The sequence below is a fragment of the Eublepharis macularius genome, chromosome 6 (assembly GCF_028583425.1).
Source record: "Eublepharis macularius isolate TG4126 chromosome 6, MPM_Emac_v1.0, whole genome shotgun sequence".
Taxonomy (NCBI): Eukaryota; Metazoa; Chordata; class Lepidosauria; order Squamata; family Eublepharidae; genus Eublepharis; species Eublepharis macularius.
Genome location: NC_072795.1, coordinates 40,565,582 through 40,576,085, shown reverse-complemented (window position 1 = coordinate 40,576,085; position 10,504 = coordinate 40,565,582).

The window sequence follows — 10,504 nt, the reverse complement described above, 5'->3', positions numbered from 1 at the left end:
AAGACAATAATCTACTATCTACAGGATTTATTTTTGCAGAAATAATCATTCCTACAGTACATGAGAGAAGCAGTCTACAGTCTTATCCTGTTGAATGCTCCAGACCGCAATAAAACCCCAGTGTAACAATCTGACTGTAAGCTGCTGGTTCAGAAGATGGAAGCCACCCCAAGGAAGGTGAAACATTTATAGCATAATTGCTGTTGACTGCAGCAAGTCTAGCCCTGAGGGCAAAATTGCTTGCAGTGCAGGCCAAAGTAGATTTCAGACTCTTAGAAAATAATGAAATTTAGGCTGTTGCCTGTGGTAAGGAACAGAGAAAGGACATCCTGGGTCTAGAAACGTAAACATGTTGTCTTCCTTCAGAGTCTAACCACTGCTAATAAAGTAGTTCAGTACATATACAAATATGAGAAGTGAACAAACCGGGTGACTTTTCCAAGTAGACATCTTTTGTGTGTGGTCTAACATTGTGGGTTTGGCAGTCATAGCAGCACCTGGTGGAATGGAGTGTCAGGATCAGGTGGGATTCCCACAGTGGATAAACCTCAAGAGGCTGTGTAAGTGGGCACCAGGTGCACAATTATTCCCCTTTCAAAACTGCCTTGGGTACAAAAGGCCTTCAACTGAACTTTCAAACCTGAAACTGAAAGCCAGCCCTCTGAATGCTCACGTGAACCTCTTTTCACCACTGTTGAGCTCCTAGGACATCATCTTATATATAACTGCTTATTTCTAGCAACAAGGAAATGCTAGGATTCAAAAGATGTGCAGAAAGGAAAATATACTTAGTGTAGTATAGTGTAAGTATAGTACAGTTCTGCTAGTATACTTAGTGCAAATATATGTAGTGCAAGCAGTAATGCAATGGCTGCAGCAAGAGCAACACAGTTCATTAATATAATAATATAATGTTATAAACTATGGCATCCAACTCATAGTGTGGAAATAATGTCTCCTGATCTGAAGCTTCCTCTTCTAATCTGTCGTGTTTAGGGCTTTCAGTAGAAATATACTCTGCATATGGTCAGGGACCACTTTATCCTTTATAAGGAGTGGTGGCTTAGTGGTAGAGCATCTGCTTGGCATGCAAAAGGTCCTAGGTTCAATTCCTGGTATCTCCAGTTAAAAATGAATTAGAGACCTCTGGACACCTGTTGCTAGTCTGTGTAGTCAGTCCTGACTTTGATGAACTAATGGTCTGATTCATTAGCCCTGTGAAGTACATACAAGCCATATACAGTATATACTTGATTTTTATTTATACATACATTTAATAATTGTCGCGTTACATTACAAGCTTATTTACTGAACATGTGATTTAAGCCCCATATTTATCCATGTACTGGTCCTTGCTTTCATTTGTAAAACGCATGCATGTTGACAATTTCTTATAAGAAGATGCATACATGTGCATGCAGGTTGTTTACTCACTAACTGGAACATATGAGCTATAACTATAAACTTTGTATTTATATCTCCTCCTCTATGTTCTCCCTTGGAAAGCTGATATTGAGACTTGGTCCTGGGCCTGAAGCTCTGGCACTAATTAAGCTGTGCATATGCCTAATGGTCCTTCATGATCCCCCCCCCAATTGTGTGTGTGTGTGTGTGTGTTGTGAAGTCAGAGGCTCCTATGAAATAAGAGACTTAGGCAGTGACAAAAGGAAGAAACTGCTAAGGCTAGGTTCCCATCCCAGCCTTGCCAGTTATGGATCATTCCCCCTTTGCACAGAAACTCATCCTACAATGCAGGAAGTAAACGGTTCCAAGTTTATAACATAGAAGATTACTGTCCAAGTTGTTAATTTACTCCTCTGTGGCTTTCCTATTTCAAACAGTCATTCAGTGCAACTCAGTCATAAAATCAATGCAGCAGCTACTCTACTTGCAGATGATAAACTGATTAGGTTTCATTAGCAGCCGAACAACCACACCTTGGGACCAATTTCAGTCATTTATTCATTTTGTACCGTTTCCCAATCAACATTTTCAAAACAGTTCAGACATCTAAAAAAATAACATGCAAAATGGTACAACATGGACTAGCAACTAAACAATTTCAAAACTTATTAAAGCATCAGGACAGTGAATGAAACTTAGAATACAGGTACCATACGTTGGTTTGCCTTTCAAACTCAAAATGCTGCTCAGCCTACCTCTTGATTTGAAAAGAAGGAAAGAATAAAACAAGACCATTGCTATGAATTAATAACAACAATAAAAAACCTTACACCCAGAGAAAAATGCTATAAGAAAGAGGCAATGAAGCTGAGGCAGATTGAAACAACCCTATATAATGATGTTCAGAAGCAAGGCCTCTGGAGCCCTGGGATTTACTGCAAAGAGCTGCTGTACCATAGTGGTTAAATGGTTGGGCTGTGAACCCTCATTCTGTGGGTTTGAATCCCACTACTTCCATGAGCTCAGCAGGTGGCCTTGGGTAAGCCACTCCTCTCAGTCCCAGCTCCCCAGCTGTATAGTGGGGATAATAATACACAAACTTTGTTCACTGCTTTGAGTGGGGGTACTAATACGTCTAGAACAATGCAGCTATTATTATGATTATTATTACTGCACTCAGGGTTTTTAAAAGCTGTGGTGCTGCAAGTTTTTCTCTGTGAACCCTGTGAAGTTCAAGTAGGCAATATCTTTAAGTACTTAACCTTTTGAATCTACGAAGTTTCATTCCTTTTCTGCCTCCTCCTCTTCCCTTAAAACAAATGAAACGGACTTATAGCAATCTGCCAAATGTTTCCACCAGGCACAAGATTTGGTCTAGCAAAGTTAATATTTTCAGTTCTCAATTGATGTCAGACCGCAAAGCCTAACAAGCAACCTGCACTTCCATTCCTCACATCCTTTCCCCAGAGTGAATAATGTAGTTTCTTGTGTGGTATCTTGTTTGTGCAATAGATTCTCTTCCTGTTTAGATAGTCTGTAAGTACAGATGGCAGCGGAGACGGTATTTAAGCCTTTGTGAAAGTTGAGTCCTCTGACCTAGGAAGCCCCTCCTGTTTATCCCAGATTAGGAGATGGGCTAACTATGATCACTGAGAGGGGACAGAAGGAACTCTGCAGATGCTCCAATTTATCCCAGCTTTGCTGTTACTTCTTGATTTCATTGGTTTTGAGGCTTGAATCCTTTAAACAAGCAGGCAAAAAAAATGTAGCAAAAATCACTATAGGCGCTTCTTTTCTCCACTAGCACAGCCACTGCCATTTTTCAGATCTTTTCCTTTTTTGTTTTTTTCATTAAATTAGATTTTGTTTCTGGATGATGTAAACAATGAACTTATGTCAATTTTAACCCACCCCCTTTTGATACCAGTTAGGGTTTCCAATAGGATTGGAAAATAATGCCTGGTCCCTTTAACAGTGGATTAGTGGGATCTTATTTACCCACATGCTGTGAAAAGCATTTTCACACTCATATCATGGCTATATCGCATTGACTACATGGCCAAATCTGTGGATACTTAAATCTGGAGACTGGAACCATGAAAAGACAAGACAGATCTTTCTACAAGCCTGAGAAAAGCCTCAGCTTTGCAGAAAAATCTGACATCTAAGACACCACCACCAAGAAGTGGGTGGGTGGGTGAGTTTAAATTCACTGCAAATGAAAAAAAAAGTGCCTGTAACTTTAAGAAACAAATATTCTCTGTGGCCACTGCTAGGCAACAACAACAATAATTGCCAGCTGAAGTCTTAATTTCTCTCAGTAAAAGGAGTAGGGAGGGCCCTTTCCATAGGTGTTTTGGTCTTTGAGAGAGGCCTCATCAGTATTGGGCTCACCAGCAACCATGGGGTGACTTACAACCACTGAATCTGTACAAGTTAACCAAGCCTGGCTGCTTGCTACTGTTCAGTAACAGTCATCCCACCCCATAAAAGCCGATTTGGTGTAGTGGTTAGAGTTTCAGATTACAATCATGGAGAGCCCCAAGTTTAAATCTCCACTCTGACTTGGAAGCTCACTGGATGACCTTGGGTCAGTCACTTGCTCTTAGCCTAGCCTAACTCACAAGGTTGTTGTGAGGATAAAATGGAAGAGAATGATGTAAACTGCTTTGGGTCCCCATTGGAGAGTAAGGTGGGGTACAAATGAGCTAAATAGATAAACATAGCTGAAAATGAGGAACAGATAATAGGTATTTAGGTGGGTGGGAAGGAGAGAAGGAAACAGAAAGATGAGGATATGGGGGTTTGCCAGAAGAAGAGAAAAAGGAAATGGGGGAGAGGGATATAGAAGAAAATAAGGTGGCCTGGTAAAGCCCTGGCAGTTTCTCCACCACACAACTAGGCTCAGCTCAGCAGCTTTCATTGTGGAACTCGGCCAGACTTTCCACAGGGACAGACAGTCATAGGGAGGGATGTAGGGAAAACTAAAGAAGTGGGGTGAGATAGAGGTGTGTGTGTGGGGGGGGGGTGATGGATGGGGAGGAGAGAAGGGAGCGGGAAAACTGGAGCATGTATTGGGGATTTCTGGGAAGGAACTAAGAAATATTGGGGGGAGGTGAAAATGAGATGCTCTCCGCAAGTCCTTGCAGGTTCCCACTTGTATATCTTAATAGCAAGCAGTGGACCCATTTGTGAATACTTAAATCTGTGAATTGGGACCATGTGGACAAAAGGGAGATTTTCTCCAAACTTGAGGGACCCCCCCGCCCCCGTTTGCAGAAAAACCTGAAAATGTTAATAAACAAAACAGTTGTGCAGACAAGGCTTTAGTGCTTCTCGTTGGTCTAAGGGGCTGCCCACCCACCACTGCTGTGGCTGGTGCAGCTCCTGGAAGTGATGCTGCTGCTGCTGCTGGGCTCCAGGCAGCCTCCCTACCTTCACTGTGATCTGCACAGCTCCTGCCAGCACCATCATGGCTGCTGCAGCCAGCACAGATCCCTGAGGCCTTGCAGTTATTGGTGTGGTCAACGCTGCTCTGAGTCTCGCTGCTGGCCCTGCCGTGGCCGTGAATGGCCCTGCTGCAGCTGGAGACAAGCAAGAAAGCAAGCCCACAAGGCCCTTTCTGCAGCTTTGGTTCCTAGTGGAGGATCTGGCTGGGACTTGACAGAAGGGAAGTTGGGGGCTTGCAGCAAGAAGAGGTGGCAGCACTGAGGATAGGGGGGGATAGGTAGGGGGTCGACCATTGAGGGAATTTCCCTTTTGATTTTGTCAAAGGTCCCCACTAGGGTTGCCAGCTCCAGGTTGAGAAATTTCTGGAGATTTTGGGGGTGGAGTCTGGGGGACGATAGGGTTTGGGGAGTCCACCCTCCAAAGCAGCCATTTTCTCCAAGGGAACTGATCTCTGTGGCCTGGAGATTACTTGTCATTCTAGGAGATCTCCACTGCCTCCACCAGGTGGTTGACAACTCTAATCCCCGCTTGTTAAGCCATTACTAAAAGGCTAGGACATATTTTCCACAGGACTGTTGGCAGCCCTTTGTCAAAGAACAAGGCATTACCCTCTATATACACACATTATTTAAGAAAGACTTATAGTAGAAGGATCATCTACGTAAGTGTCTCTAGACATTTTCCCTAATACTATTACCTGGAATTATCAGTTTTTATAGTTGTGTGTCCTGTAGTGCAATTTTAAGTGCATTTTGCTCAGCAGTAAGTCCGTTAAGTACCTGCTAGGCCTTTGCTTCAGTGTGCATAGCCATGGTGTAGCTAATGGGGAGGGCAGAGAGAGTGATGTGAATGTGCCCTCCAGGGACTTTTCACTGCATCTTACTCTTCCAAATGTGAAGCACTGCTCATGAGAACCAGCATGGGGTGTAATGGACAGAGTGCTGGACTAGGATCTGGGAGACCCAGGTTCAAAACCCTAGAGAGGTCACTTAGTCCAGTCACTTTCCCGCAGCCTAACCTACTTCACAGGATCATTGTAAGGATAAAATGGAAGGTGGGAGAATAATGTTGTATGCTGCTTTGGGTCCTCATTGAGGATAAAAATGGGACATAATATCTAAATAAATATGTTTCTATGCTAGCCTTTTAACCACTGAAAAGTTTTTGCGCACTTGACCTCTGTGACTTAAGTCCAGCAAGTGAGCATTGAGAGCATGGTACTTGCATCCCTGGCTATGGAATGACTCACACTTACACTTGCTGTTATTGGTACTCCGCAGCTGATGAGGAGGCCCAGCTGCGTGCCCTGCTCTTTGCATCACATGCAATGTCTGCATCAGTGGCTAAGCTGAGCCAGAGTATACTGAATAGTGCAATCTAAGACAAAAGGACGAGAAAACACAGCAGAAAGGCAATGCTAAAAATTATCACGTCCTTCATTTTGTGTGATTATTTCAAAATCTACAGGAGCATGCCGAATTTTGGCTGGTTTCAGATCCGTTTTCAGTGCATGAGCTGACATTTCTAAAGACCCTCAGAGTCATCAACAGAAACAGAGGTCATCAGCTAAACAGAGGCCAGCATTGCCATTTGCAGAAGCTGTACTTCCTCTTACTCAAGGTGGCTTTATAGTAGTTCTATTTTTTTTTAAATTACTTCTCTGACAGAAACCTTTAAGACACCTCATGATAGACTCACAATAAAACTAATTAAAACCTTTTAACGAGATAAGAACACCAAGTTAAATTGTCAGTTTGCAGAGGATACGTTAACAAAGGGCTTTTGGAAGTATTTTTCATTTATCAAAGGTTGTGTTGTGTTAAGAGCATGAACTTTTAGTACGGATGCATCTTTGTTTGCTTCTCAACCATCAGTCAGGAAAGACATGTCAAACCAGGTTACATCAGGAGCCTTCAAGAAATGGTCTTACTTTGTTCCTGAAAATATAAGACATCAACTGGCTGTTTTGCTCCTTTAAATTCTGTTCAAATCAAATAAGTCATACTTAGAGCGTCCAATAAGTATGTATGTCATTTATAGTCTACCTTTCTCACTGAGACTCAAGGTGGATTACACAGTGTAAGTCAATACGATCAACAAACTGGGACTTCTAATAAACAATACAATGGGGTTTGGATTGCAGAAGTTTGAAAACAAGCAGAAATCTGATACAGAAATGAAGCAGCACAGAAACAAAGTCTCAGCATTTGAACATGATACGTTTGAATGATTCAGAAATTACCTAGTAGGAGCATATTTACAGCAATGGACAGTACACCGTAGAATAGTCTACGGTACCTATCCTTTACCAAAGCATCTTTCTGAACCAACAGTACAGACCTCTTACCTGTGAACATCTAGACAGGGTAAACAATCTAGTTTATTTTGTGAAATTGTTACAGGTAAAACAGATAGAAATGAAAACTTAGACTGACTGCAATCCTATGAACACTAGCTAGGGAGAAAGTATGTGGATCAGGGCTTGGAGTAATTTTTGCCCAATGAATTATATACTCAGGTTAGCATAACTGAAACAGATTTGGTAGTGGAGGGTTACAGCCAAGTGAGCTCCAAGGGCTGATTCAGCTAAAGTGGCTGTCAGAGAAAGCAGTTCTAAATACCTGTTTTTGGTGACAGTTATGAGTACGCCATGCAGAAATGCCAGTTAATCATGATATGAGGGTGTAGTAGCACAGGGATGCTCAGAAGTGCAGCTCTGGGACCTTTTCCAGACCTGGAGTGATGACATCATCAAGCAGAACTCCTCCTGGACAGACATAATAGCTTAAAAGCAATGTGTGCTCTCACTGCCTCAGGAGTCACTCCATCTTGGGGCTTGCAACAACAGCATTTTTAAGCGATGGTACAACAGCATTTTTAAGCGAGCAGGATTTAAAAACATATACATGGTCAGTGCTGGTTTAGGATTTGCCTTTCCTAGGATACCAACTTAGTGTGAAGAAGGGTGGGACTTCCCAGAGGTATTCTAGTTGATCAGGCCATCAAAGGATCAGTTGTCAAAAAATTCCACCTTAAAAAAACCCCTTCCAGACTCTTGAAAGAAGCCTGCAAATCTTTCTTGATCAACACAGATTCAGGGGCCAGTTTGTTTTTTTCTTAATTCTTCTCTGTCTTGAAACTCTACATCAGACCTTTCTCTTTCAACCCTCCTAGAAATGAAAAACTGAATTTTGTTTTAAACAACAACAACAACAACAACAACAACAACAACAACAACAACAACAACAACAACAACAACAACAACAACAACAACAACAACAACACTTATATACTGCTCTTCTGGGAGATTAGCACCTCTCCCAGAGAAGCGAACAAGTTAGTGTTAGAAAGGCAGACCATAAATAATGTAATAATAATAACTGTGCTTATATACTGCTCTTCTAAAATTTAACAAACCAGCGGTTCACGGTACAGTGCCGACAATGGTCCCGAGGTCGTGAACTGCAACGAACATTTTCCGTTACCAAACCAGTTCGCGGTTCGCGGTTCGTTGGGTGTGGAATGGCCCCCGTGGCACTTAGAGAGCCCATATTCCCGGGGAGTCTTTTGCAGGCTCTCCTACAGCCATCACCCAAGTTAGGACAAGATTGCAAAAGGGATCTTGGAGTTATACTCTCTCCAATCCAAGGCCCCCAGGACATTCCCACAAAAACCCAAGATCAATTATACTCTCAGTCTCTCTCCCCAAAGGCTAGCAAATGGCAAGCAAGAGCTCTGTCCCACTCCACTGCTCGCTGAAAGTGAAACCCAGCCTGGGAGCCCATGGCTATTTATAAGCACAGGTCCCATTGAGCAACGCAGGAGGTCTGTGTTTGGCCATCAGAGCTGCCTATCAGGGTTTGCAGGGATGAGATTGTAGTGCCCATGGCTACAGAACACCCCCTTCCCCCTTCCTCCTCTGGGTGTCTTCTCCCAACTTGTAACTGCTTTGCAGCTCCGTGGTTGGAAGGAAGACCTGCCGATCAAGGTAAGCTGGGCAACAGATGGAGCGCAGACAGAGTTCAGGCATCCCCCCCGGCTCCGTTGCCAGGGGAATTGATTGCTGGTGTCTGACTGTCTGGCTTCCCGAACCGCGGCCGAATGCACCGAACCAGGCCTCTCCCGAACACTAGTTTGTTGGCCGTGGACAATCACGAACTGCCGGATCGCGATCGCGTGATCGCCAGTTTCGTGGGTTGTTGACATTCGTAATGCAGTTCGTGCCCATCTCTACTGATCAGTACAGCTGGAAACGTGTGGGAAGCAGCTGTGGGAAATTCAGCTTTGCATCTTTTGCAGGACTTTCGCTGACTTCAACTGACTTGTTTGGACTGGGGGGAGGGGGACTGGGGTATAACCTCTAGAGGAATACTTCAGCATTCTAGGCAATCTCTATGTATCAGTGCACTTCTAGGGAGTTTTATCTGAATAAAGACCTTAACTCATACAACTGTGTTGTATGAAGTGGAGAGTCTGAGAGAATCCCCTAGCTAGGCCTGACAAATACAGGAGGGGAGCTGGGGCTGAGAGGAGTGGCTTACCCAAGGCCACCTTCTGAGCTCATGGCAGTAGCAGGATTCAAACCGGTAGAGTGCTGATTCATAGCTGAACCACTTAACCACTGTGCTGCAGCAGCTCCATTGTAGGTTTCATTCTGTGAAAAAGAATGCTTTGGGCTGGATAGACACTTAGTTTGATCCAGAGGTGCTCTTCACATACATTATCTTCCTGAGATCCTAACAACAATACTGTAAGGCAGGTCAGAATTACTGTTCCTGTATTGCAGGTGTGGATTGCCTAAGGACACCTAGCAAATTTTTGTAACTTTCTGAACAATCTGTTAGCTACCATGGTGAAATAGCACATACAAAGGAATCCTAAGCAGGTCTACCCAGAATCTTGGGTGTGTGTGTGTGGTGCCCTCAAGTCATAGCTGACTTATAGTGACCCCCTAGTGTGGTTTTCATGGCAAGAGACTATCAGAGGTGGTTTGCCATTGCCTGCCTCTGCAGCCCTGGAGGTCTCCCATCCAGTTATTAACCAAGGCTGACCCTGCTTAGCTTCTGAGATCTGACGAGATCAGGCTCACCAGGGCTAGCCAGGTCAGGGCACACAGAATCTTAAGAGCAGAACCACAAGTGACAAAAGGCACAGATTGGACACTTGCCAGCTTCCCTCAAGTTTTGATGGGAAATGTAGGCATCCTGGTCTCGCAGCTTCGCTCTCTGACTGCTGTCCAATGGACTTTTCAACTGTCACTTGTCCAACATTCCGCCAAGCTGCCTACATTTCCCATCAAAACTTGAGGGAAGCTGACAAGTATCCAATCTGTGCCTTTTGTCACTTGTGGTTCTGATAAGTCAGGTCTATTCAATTGCATTTACTCCCAGGAAGATGTTTTGAGGATTGCACTGATAATCTGGTTCAGCTGCCTGAAGCAGAAAAGTATAAATGGTATTTAGGTTTCACATCACTGCTGAAGAGAGGTAATGAGGTTCTGTGAGTCATGTGCTGTTGTGATTCCTTCTGGGACTTGCCCTAATCCTGGGTTCAGTATGTATTCCATAGAAGGGAAGAAATCTAAAGTTAATTTTTTGTTGTAGAAGCTTACTGGCCTATGGGGTATTGTAAAGAGTTCCACTGAATTCTG